This window comes from Hemiscyllium ocellatum, chromosome 3, assembly GCF_020745735.1.
Source record: "Hemiscyllium ocellatum isolate sHemOce1 chromosome 3, sHemOce1.pat.X.cur, whole genome shotgun sequence".
NCBI lineage: Eukaryota > Metazoa > Chordata > Chondrichthyes > Orectolobiformes > Hemiscylliidae > Hemiscyllium > Hemiscyllium ocellatum.
This window is the reverse complement of record NC_083403.1, coordinates 138,765,496-138,777,787: the sequence shown is the minus strand read 5'-3', so window position 1 is coordinate 138,777,787 and position 12,292 is coordinate 138,765,496.

Genomic DNA, 12,292 nt, shown 5'->3' with positions numbered 1-12,292 from the left:
AAGAAAATGGAGTAGAGGATTATCAGATAAATCATGATTGTATTGAATGGTATAGCAGGCTTGATGAGTTGAATGGCCTACCTTTGCTCCTATGTTATGTTGTTTATTGCCTAAGCTAGGGTTGTAAGTTAGAAGAGCAAGATTAAAACATATTGGATGTTGAGCATTCTTAACAAAGTATTTGTAGAGAGGATGGTTTATTTTCTTTGAAGAGGTGACAAAGTTGATTGATGAGGGAATGGCTGTAGATGTCATGTACGTGGACAGCAGTAAGGTGTTTGATAAGGTTCCCCATGGTAAGCTGATGGAGAAAGTGAAGTCACATAGGGTCCAGGGAGTACTAGCTAGATGGATAGAGGACTGGCTGGGCAACAGGAGAGAGAGTAGTAGTGGAAGGGAGTTTCTCAAAATGGACAGCTGTGACCAGTGGTGTTCCAAAGGGACCCGTGTTGGGACCACTGTTGTTTGTGATAGAAATAAATGATCTGGAGGAAGGTATGGGTGGTCTGATTAGCAATTTTGTAGATGACACTAAGATTGGTGGAGTAGCAGATAGTGAAGAGGACTGTCAGAGAATGCATCAGAATATAGATAGATTGGAGAAATGGGCAGAGAAATGGCAGATGGAGTTCAATCCAGGCAAATGTGAGGTAATGTGTTTTGGAAGATCCAATTCAAGAGCGAACTATATAGTAAATGGAAAATTCCTGGGGAAAATTGATGTACAGAGAGATTTGGGTGTTCAGGTCCAATGGCAGGTCAAGGCAGGTCAATAGAGTGGTCAAGAAGGTTTACGGCATGCTTTCCTTCATCGGGTGGGGTATTGAGTACAAGAGTTGGCAGTTATGTTACAATTCTATAGGACTTCGATTCGGCCACATTTGGAATACTACATACAGTTCTGGTCACCACATTACCAAAAGGATGAGGATGCTTTGGAGAGGATGCAGAGGAGGTTAACTGGGATGTTGCCTGATATGGACGGTGCTAGCTACAAAGAGAGGTTGAGTAGATTAGGATTATTTTCATTAGAAAGATGAAGGTTGAGGGGGGACCTGATTGAGGTCAACAAAATCAAGAGAGATAGAGACAGAGTGGATAGCAAGAAGCCTTTTCCAAGAGTGGGGGACTCAGTACTAGGGGCCACGAGTTCAAAGGGAGAGGGGAAAGGTTTAGGGGAGATAGGTTTAGGGGAGATATGTTTAGGGGAGAAAGTTCTTTATGCAGAGGGTGGTGGGTACCTGGAACATGTTGCCAGTGGAGATGACAGAGACAGGCACGATAGCGTCACTTAAGATGTATTTAGGCAGATACATGAATGGGCAGGGAGCAGAGGGATACAAGTCCTTAGAAAATAGGCGGCAGGTTTGGATAGAGGATCTGGATTCACGCAGACCTGGAGGGCCGAAGGGCCTGTTCCTGTGCTGTAATTTTCTTTGTTCTATGTTCTCTTCTGGGAGAAGCTCGAACCAGGAATCACTGTTTGAAAATCAGTGATCACCCATTTGAACAGAGATAACATGAAAATAATTCTGTCACAGCGTTGTGAGTCTTTGGAGCCCTCTTTGTGAAAGGTGATGGAAACAGAGTCCTTGAACAGCTTTGAAGCAGCAGTAGATGATTCTTGTTTAGCAAGGCAGTGAAGGGTTATCTGGGGTAGCCAGGCATGACAATCAGTGGTTACAATCAGTCAGCCATGATTTTATTGAATGGCACAGCAGGCTTGAAGAGCTGAACAGCCTACCTCCTGCTTCTAATTCATTGGTTTGCTCCTACTCCATTGGTTTGTAGGTATGTTTACATCTGTACTCTCCAAGACAACCTATATCCTGTATCCAGCCTGCATGCTCTATAGCTGTCTCACAACTTAATGCTGACTCTTGCCAAACCATGCCCACCCCATGCCACCATTTTGCCTTACACCTATCACACAAGCTCCCAAGCATTCATCTCAGACAGACCTCAGGACCTAGCAGATTGCAGTTAAATAAAAATTTAAAAAATAACATTCAAAATGCCTGTGGAAGACCAATACATTGAAAAAACAAACACATTTGTCAAAATTAATCAACAACATGGTGCATTCCTTCTATATGATGCCTCATAAGAACAAGCATTTCATTCCAACACATAATTCCTAAAAATATTAAGCATTTGACTTTGTATTCTCACTTGAAGTAGTCTATAACCACTTGGAGCCGTCAATCAAACGGTGAAATGGCTGGCACCCTGCTGCAATAATAGAAGATTGAGAAATCAGTCTGCAGCAGTAAAGTAATGATGGAAATAGTAAACAATCTTTGTACAAGAATAATTTAAAATAATTTGTGCTTTCATTCAAAATTTAAAACCCCATGTCTTTTAAATGTTTTGGCATCTTGATAGCATCCTTTGATAAATCATTTTGACAGTTCTTCAACACATTTTCACATGTTCTCTTGACACTTCAGACAGATTGAATTCTCAGTTGCTGTTCACAGTCTTGGCAGTTGATTTTGAAAGGCCTGTTGACAGTTCCAGTGAACCTGAATGTTAATGAGGGCATGCACTTCTTAAGCACATTCATTGTCACTTTTAACAATTCCAAAGGACAGCTTACTTCATCCAAAGGACACTTGACTACCTGCAAAGCTGTTTCAGGACTCATCCAAAGGGTACCTTAACTCTCCAGAGGAGTGTCCTGCCCACCCAATGAATTGAACAAATTTCTGACTTGCATTTTTACAAGGTCTACTGTACACATTCTTGGGCTAAATACCTGATCTTAGTGGGGAAACTGAAGGTTTAAATTACAGCTGCTTTTGTGAACCACCTATGCACAAAATCCTCCTTCCCTCCCCAGGAAAATAGGAAGTGTTATATTTGCGGTCAGAATTTGTGATTTCTAGGCTCATCCACTATTTTTGTTATAATGGTAACCCAGGCCATAAAGTTCAAAAGGAAGGAAATAACGTTAAACTATTGTAGGTCCACCTGTTAGGTCCCAGCTTACAGTATTGGATCCAATCCTGGGAACAACACTTCAGGAAGAATGTAGTGCAACATTGAAGAGTTGGAAGGAATTTTATTAGGATGACTCTAGGATGTGGAACTTCAGTTACCTGGAGGAAATTAAAAAAGCCGGTGTTAGACCTTAAGAAATGGGAACAGGAGGAGGCCATTCAGCCCTTTATCCTGTTTAACCAATCAATAGGATCGTGGCTAATGTCTGAAGACCTGAGAAGGTTAAAGTGAGCATTGTTAAAGGTTTTCAAATCATGATATTTCTGGTGGAGGAAACAAGGAGAAAATGCATCAGTAACAGATTAGGTTGTCAGGGGACACAGAGTTATGGTGCAAGATCAAAATATTGCAGAAGCTGTAAAACTGAAAGAAAATCAAAGAATGGTTGGAAATACTCAGCAGATCAGGCAGTATTTGTGGAGAGAAACAAAGTTGATCAGAATCAGGGATTCTGATAAAAAGTCATTTTTGACCCAAAATGTTAACATAGATTTATGATAATAGGCAAAAATGAATCAGTGGGTAGATGAAGAAAACATTGTTTTACACAAGTTCTTAAGCAAAGGTGACTGAAGAAGATTCAACAACAACTTTCAAAAGACAATCAAGTGAATACTAACTGAAGGTGAAAAGTTTGCAGAGTGGCGAAGAAAGGGTATCGGATTGGCAATGATCGATCAAACAGCTTATCATGGAGCTGATGTGAATATGATGGAACAAATGACCTCTGTGCTCCATAATTCAAGATTTTGCAGAAGTGGACAAACTATGTCAGGGAGCATTCAGTGTAGGGCAGCTTGCGTACTTCATTTTTATCCTGGAAAGACAAATTAGAGTATTTTCCCAATGGCTTTTGGTGTCCATGTACAAAATTAATTAATGCCAATGAACTAGCACAGCCAGTAACTAAAAGGGGCGATATCAAATCTATAACCTCTTACTTCCAGGGGAAAACGAAGTGCAGAAAGTGATATTTCAGTTGTATCGAACCTTGCTCAGGCGATATTGGATGTACAGTATTCAGTGCTGGACACTGCAATTCAGGAAGATTTAATCGATCTAATGGAGTGAGCAACAATGATTGAACCAGAATAATATCAGTGTTTAATGTGTTAAATTATGAGGACAGTTTTCATTAAATTAGATTTTATTCTTTTGAATTTAAAGGGTTGGAAGGTATTTTTACTTTAATTTAATGCAGTTTTAATCTAGGTGCTTAAAATACCGTAAAAGATTTGACAGAGTTGATGCAGAGAAACTTTTCCTCTGGTGGGACTCAAGAACATGGGGCTATAATCTTAAAATTAAAGTCAAATTAAAAGTGAAAAGTGAGATAAAGAGCCTCTGTTTGCAGAGTGGTGGTAAGCGAGCAGTTCTCTCTTAAATTGTTGTGGCTGCTGGTTCAGTTTTCAAGATTTAAGAGTGTCAGTAGATGTTTGTTTACAGTGTTAAGTTTCTTGTTTTAATCACTTCCCCTTTTCATTTGCAGATTGAAACCAGGGCTGTACTGATGCATGGATTTACAGTCAAGCAAGAAGGTCACATTTGAGGTCCTGTGAACAGAATTCAGAAGTCACGTGTCCATAACCTTAAATTCCAGTAGAAAATGACTGGTCTTGCAGCACCCTGGGGCCTTAGGCTAGACAAGGTTACATTTCCTGCACTGTGGCTTAACGATGTGCTTACATTTTTTTTTAATTGCTCGTGGGATGTGGGCATCACTGGCTGGCCATCATGTCTTTCCTGTCCCTAGTTGCCCTTGAGAAGTGGTGGTGAGCTGCCTTCTTGAACTGCTACTATCTATCTGCTGTAGGTTGATGCACAATACCCTTAGGGAGGGAATTCCAGGATTTTGACCCAGTGACAGTGAAGGAATGACGATATCTTTACAATCCAGGATGTAAAATTACACAATCACCAATCCCTTCCATCACTGAATATTTTAAACATAAAAGCTTCTGATCCAAAATATATATAAGTAAAATAGCCTATTATATCAAATTGCTTGCCTTGTGTCTGATTTTCCTGTAGTTGAATCAAAAGTGAATACCTTCCTGATCTGTTCACTGCTAACTGAGAAATGAACTTGGAAGTACTCAGGGATGCCCTCATAAGAACAGGATACGATGCTCAACTCATCGACAGCCAATCCTGAGGTGCCACAGTGAGAAGCAGTAATGACCTCCTCAGGAGACAGACATGAGCTGCAACCAAGAGGATACTCTTTGTTTGTCTCCTGGCTTCCCAGGAGCTGAAAAACTACGCCATGTTCTTCGCAGTGTGTAACACATTATCAATGAAGATGAGCACTTTGCCAAGACCTTCCCCACACCTCCACTTCTCACCTTTAAACAACTACCAAGCCTCAAACAGATCATTGTTCGCAGCAAACTGCCCAACTTTGAGGACAACACCATTCAACCCTGTCATAGCAGACACTGCAAGACGTGGCAGAGGGTCGACACAGACACCACAATTATACGTGGGGACATCTCCCACTGCGTACGTGGCAGATGCTCTTGTGATTCGGCCAATGTTGACTGTCTCATACGCTACAGGCAAGTATGCTAGGGTTGAATGGTGCTGTCCTTAAAGTTGGTATGTTGGCAAGACCAAGCAGAGGCTACAGCAATAGATGAATGGACACCACACAACAATCACCAGCCTGGGGACAGAACACCTGGTCAGAGAACACTTCAGCGGTCAGGGACATTTGATCTTGGACCAGCAGGTGACCATCCTCCAAGGCAGATGATCCCAGTGCACTAGACACACACACACACACACACACACACACACACACACACACACACACACACACACACACACACACACACACACACACACACACTCCTACAGACCCATGCACTCATGCAGACCCTCAGTCGTACACAGGTGCTCTCTCAGACGCTCACCCATACACACCCACACATGCACCCTCTCACACTTACACCCCTTTACACTCACACTCACATTGACACACATACACATACTTTCTCACAGACACTCATACTACATAGCCCACACACACACACACACACACACATGCACACACATGCACAAACACACGTATCAGTTTGTGGGGTGAATTTGTACTTAGGGGTGAATTACATTTTATTTTGCTCAAAATCTGCATGAATCCATGTAAGATTCTGTAAATCCCTTTTTTAGGAATAGAATCAGTCTGAACGTTGGGGCACAGACAGCCTCACAGTGGGCATCACACACCTTCAATGCATTATCTGAGCTGACATGGTACCTATTGTTAAAGTTCACTTGAGAATGTAACTTTTAAAAAACAAGGTCTGGGATTTACATATGAAAGAACTGAAACCACCATCGTCATTCTAAAAGATGAGAGACTTAATAAATAATCCAGAACTTTTTCAATATATAATTTCTGTTGCATCACACTGTAAACTTTTGCTATAAATTCTGTGCCTTACGATGTTTTGTTCGAGATGGCTGAGAAATCTGCAGACTGTGTTCATTGGGTACCCATTCTTTTTGAATACACGGTACAGGTGATTTTCCTCAGCTCTGCATTGTTCCTATGTGCTGCAGTGTGTGGTGGCTCTGATGAAAAAATAGCTCTGCTAACCATCCAACCCAAACTTTGGGTCCGTTACGTGGATAACTAAACAAAACAAATTAGAGGAAACCTTCAAGACCACCAATAATACCCTTGCTGGCATAAAACTCACTAAAGAGGAGGAAAACAACAACACACTGCCAGTCTTAGATGTCATAGAGTGAACAGCCAATGGGGAACTCTAAACCAGTGTCTACAGGAAAATAACACATACGGACCAAATATTGAACTACAGAAGCAATCGCCCGGGCACACACAAACGAAGCTGCATCAGAACATTATTCCAATGAGCCAACACATACTGCAGCACAGAGGAACTATGCAAAGCAGAGGAAAATCACCTGTACCATGTATTCAAAAAGAACGGGCACCCAATGAACACAGTCCACAGATTTCTCAGCAAAAACCCAAACAAGCAGACAAAACACGTCCAGAAATCATAGCCACTCTCCCCTACATCAAAGACATCTCTGAAATGGCCACCAGACTACTCAGACCCCTTGGCATCATGGTAGCCCACAAACCCACCAACACACTAAAACAGCAACTAATGAACTTGAAAGACACTATACAGACAACAAGCAAAACTAATGACATTTACAAAATACCGTGCAAGGACTGTAACAAACACTACATTGAACAAACAGGCAGAAAACTAGCCACCAGGATACATGAACACCAACTAGCCACAAAACAACATGACCCTCTCTCACTAATATCCTTACATACAGATGAGGAAGGACACCACTTCAACTGGAACAATACATCCATCCCAGTTAGACAAGCCAAACAGTAACACGCATGAGAATTCCTAGAAGCATGGTATTCCAACCAGAACTCTATCAAGAAACACATTGACTTGAACTCGATTTACCACCCCGCTGAGAAAAAGATCAGGAAATTATGTCACTACAGGAAATGATATCACCAACCCAAAGAAACCCAAACATATAAATAGAAAGCAAGAATCATCAGCAGTGCTTCATCCGGAGGCTCACTGAAGATGTTACCTAGTATGGTGACAAAACATCTGAAAATGAACCTTCCAGCTCAGTGAGCAAACCGTAACTCAGTGAGCAAAAACTCACTGCTCAAACCCAGTGAGCAGACAGTATTAACAATAGCATAAAATTACAAGAAAGATATTGATAGATTAGCTGAATGGACAAAGCTGCGGCAGGTGGATTTTATTACATACAAATGTGCGTTTAATCATTTCGAAATGAGAAAAGAAAAATCAAGGTGTTTTTTAGAAGGCACAAAGTTAAATATAGTGGTTGTCCAGCAGGATTTCGGGCACATAGTTCTTTAAAATGCTGTAAAAAGAAGCAGAAAAAAGCCAAGAAGGCTAATGGGGGAATGCTGGCCTTCAATATCCAAAGAGTTGATAGAATGTGGCACTGGAAAAAGATCCATAGGTCAGGCAGCACCTGAGGAGAGGAGTATCAACGCTTTGGGTATAAGCCCTTCATCAGGACTACCTTATCCCAGTTCCAACCTTTCAACTCAGCATCACCCTCCTGACCTGTCCTACCTGTCCATTTTCCTTCCCACCTATCGGCTCCACCCTTCTCTCTGACCATTACCCCCACCTTTATCTACCCATATCACTCTCAACTACCTTCCCCCCAGTCCCACCTCCCTCTCCATTTATCTCTCCCCCTCCCATTTATCTCTCCGGCCCTCAGCTCACAGCCTCATTCCTGATGAAGGGCTTTTGCCTGAAACTTCGATTCTCCTGCTCCTCGGATGCTGCCTAACTTGCTGCGCTTTTCCAGCACCACACTCACAACTTTAATGGTGGTGAGCTATTCCCTTCCTGACTCCTTCACAAAAGTCCGGCTCAACTCTGATTCTCTCTTCACAAATGGACTGCCGAGTATTTTTCAGAATTTTTACCTTTTATTGGCCTCAGGAATTCTTAATGCAGCCCTGTTTAATGCAAATAAGCAATGCTTTTGGAAATAAAGTTTCCTCCATCTTTAGTGGTGTTGTTGCAATGCATTCAAACGAGGGTTGAAAACTTCAGACAAACAATACCAGACAAAAGGTTCGCAGATGTAGAAACGGCTTGAAAGTTTTAGCGATAAGAATACTGCTCAATTTCTGGAAATTGGCTTTGTTTTCTTTGTGGATTTTTAAAATTAACAGATAAAAAAATTATTCAAAATTTCAACACTAAAAGTTAAATAACTAATCTCAAATTAGATGGGGTAGGAAAGTGTGTATTGTAATTACATTAAGAGTTGACCAAATGATAATTTGACCAAGGCACAGTGATTCCTTGTGATTGTAATGTTTTTATGTCAAGGCACAGTTCATGCTGACTAAGAAATGGCCTGTCTCTGTCCATGATGAATCAAGAATTGTTTTGGATGGGATTGCGGTTCATGAGAAAGAGACAAATTCATAGATGATGTATTCTGTTCTCAATGAAATATAAATACTGATAAATATTGTACGCAATCATGATGTCTGATTTTTTTTGCCTTCGCACTGTTTTGTGGTTGGAAATACTGGATGATGGTAAACAAGAATCAGTCTAGACAGTGTCATAACTCGCACGTTGTTAGCACATTTACTAGGCTACACCCATAATCTTAAAACCATACTTTCTTTGTTTCTGATAGAAGAGCTCACATGCATTAAAACTTACTCTAATCATGGGATGTCAGACGTAAGCTGTGAGATGAATTTGGCTTAAACATTCAATTTTGGATTTATCGTCTTAGTTGGGGACGATAATTCTGTGTATATTAATGCACTCAGTCTATTAGCATGCTCTTTTCATGTTTCTAATATTCTTTGATTCTTATAGGTACTTGAAGTTATCACTAAAAGTGAATACTATCATCTAGTATGGTCCTTTGTCTATCCTGCAAGAAGTAGAAAGGTCACTTATACATACAGTGGAGCACCCATCAACTGCAGTCTTACAATCTGCCATCTCACCAATTCACCAAATGTTTTACAGACTAAAACCTTGTATGGGACACTGCCTCTGTGCGCAATTATTGTCATTATCATTGCTGACTGGAGAGACACCTCAAGAAAGATGGACCAAAGTATTTTCAGAAAAATGAGAATGTAGTCCGCTGAGATAAGCAGAGAGATCTTATGGTCCATGTTACAAAATCATTTATATAAAGTCTACAAATACAAGAAAGAATTGAAAAGGCTGATGGAATGCTATCCTTTACCTCAATCCACCAGAATAGGTTGGAGTGGAAGTTGAGCTGCAGTTGTACAGACGTATGGTTAAACCATACCTAGGATATTGCATTCAGTCTTGGTCACAACACCCAATCTGGGGGGAGATATTAGCCTTCTAGGCAATGCAGAGGATTTTTTTTTTAATCAGTCTTTCAAGGAATGCAGGTGTCCCTGACAAGGCCAGTATTAGTTGTCCATTTGTAGTTGGTCTTGAACTGCATGGCTTGATAGGCTTTTGCAGAAAACAGTGAAGAATCAACCACCATAGGCCTGGTGTCACATGTAGTTCAGGCCAGGTATGGATGGAAGATCTCCTTCTCAAAATGACATTCACCACAATCATACCGGTGCTAAAGAGTTGTATTATGATGGCAAATAGCATAAACCAGACTTGCATTTCTTTGTACATAGATCACGAATGTTCGACCTCATTGAATTTAGTTTTTGTTATAAATTCATGGGATGTGGGCTATAGTGTCTAGTCCAAAATTGATTGCCATCCTTAGTTGACCTTGATGCAGTTGTGGTGAGCTGCCCTCTTGAACCACTACAGTTTATTTAATGCTGGTACACTTACAGTGCTGCTAGTGCAGATGTTCCATGATTTTGACACTGCAACACTGAAGGGATAGTGACATATTTCTAAATCAGATTAACAAATGGTTTGGAGGGAAATTTGAAATCATTGTGTTCTCATTTATTTATCATCCTTGTCTTTCTAAATGATAGTCATTGTGGATTTCAGGTCTGTTGCCTAAGGATCTTTGGGGAATTTCAGCTTGGCACTTTGTAAATGATACACACTGCTGTTACTGAGCGTCAATGATGGAGTGAGTAGATGAGGTGCCAATCAGATGAATTGTTTTGTCCTGGGTTGCTGAGATTTCTGAGTGCTTTTGGAGCCGCACACATCCAGGTAAGTGGGAAGTATTCTATCACACTCCTGACTTGTGCCTTGCAGATGGTGGACAGGCTTTAGACAGTCGAAAAGTGAAATATGTTTGCAGCATTCCCAACCTCTCACCTGCTCTTGTAACCAAAGCATTTGTAACACTCATCCAGTTCAATTTCTGGTCAGTGAAAACTCCCAGTGATGTTGCTAGTAGGATTTAGTGATAGTAATGCTATTGAAGATCAAAGGGTGATGGTTTGATTTTTTATTATTGGAGATGGCATTTGTGTCATGTAAATGTTCCCTTGCAACTTGTCAGCGCAAACTTGGACATCGTGCAGGTCTTGCTGCACATGAACATTGACTGCTTCAGTATCTGAGGAAATGTGAATGGTGCTGGACATTGTGCAATCATCAGCGAACATGCCCACTTCTGACTTTATGATGAAGGGAAGGCCATTGATGAAGCAGCTGAAGATGATTGGGCCTGGGACACTACCCTGATGAACTCCTGCAGAGATGTCCTGGAGCTGAGATGACTGACTCCAACAACCATAGCCATCTTTCTTGGTGTTAGGAATGACACCACCAGCAGAGAATTTACTCCCTGATTCCCATTGAATCTTTTTATTTTAAGGACTCCTTGATGCCACACTCGATCAAATGTTGCTTTGATGTCAAGAGCAGGCACTCTCAGGTCACCTTTGGAATTCGGCTCTTTCGTGTCTGAGCCAAGGTTCAGTGAAGTCAAGAGCAGAGTGGCCCTGAATTCGCCCTGAGTGGCCCTAAATGAGCGTTAGAGAGCAGGTTATTGCTACTTATTGATGACAGCTTTCATCACTTTACTGATGATCAAAAGCAGAATAATGGGGCAGTGATTGGCTAGGTTGGATTTTTTTCTGCATTTAGTGTGTAGGACGTTCATAGAGCCCTAGAGTCATAGAGATGTACAGCATGGAAACAGACCCTTCAGTCCAACCCGTCCATGCCGACCAGATATCCCAACCCAATCTAGTCCCACCTGCCAGCACCCGGCCCATATCCCTCCAAACCCTTCCCATTCATATACTCATCCAAATGCCTCTTAAATGTCGTAATTGTACCAGCCTCCACCATGTCCTCTGGCAGCTCATTCCATACATGTACCACCCTCTGCGTGAAAATGTTGCCCTTTAGGTCTCTTTATATCTTTCCCCTCTCACCCTAAATCTATACCCTCTAGTTCTGGACCCCAGAGAAAAGACTTTGCCTATTTACTCTATCCATGCCACTCATAATTTTATAAACAGCTATAAGGTCACCTCTCAGCCTCCGACACTCCATGGAAAACAGCCCCAGCCTGTTCAGCCTCTTCCTATAGCTCAAATCCTCCAACTCTGGCAACATCCTTGGAAATCTTTTCTGAACCCTTTCAAGTTTCACAACATCTTTCCGATAAGTAGGAGACCAGAATTGCACACAATATTCCAACAGTGGCCGAATCAATGTCCTGTACAGCCGCAACATGACCTCCCAACTCCTGTACTCAATACTCTGACCAATAAAGGAAAGCATACCACATGCCTTCTTCACTATCCTATCTACCTGTGACT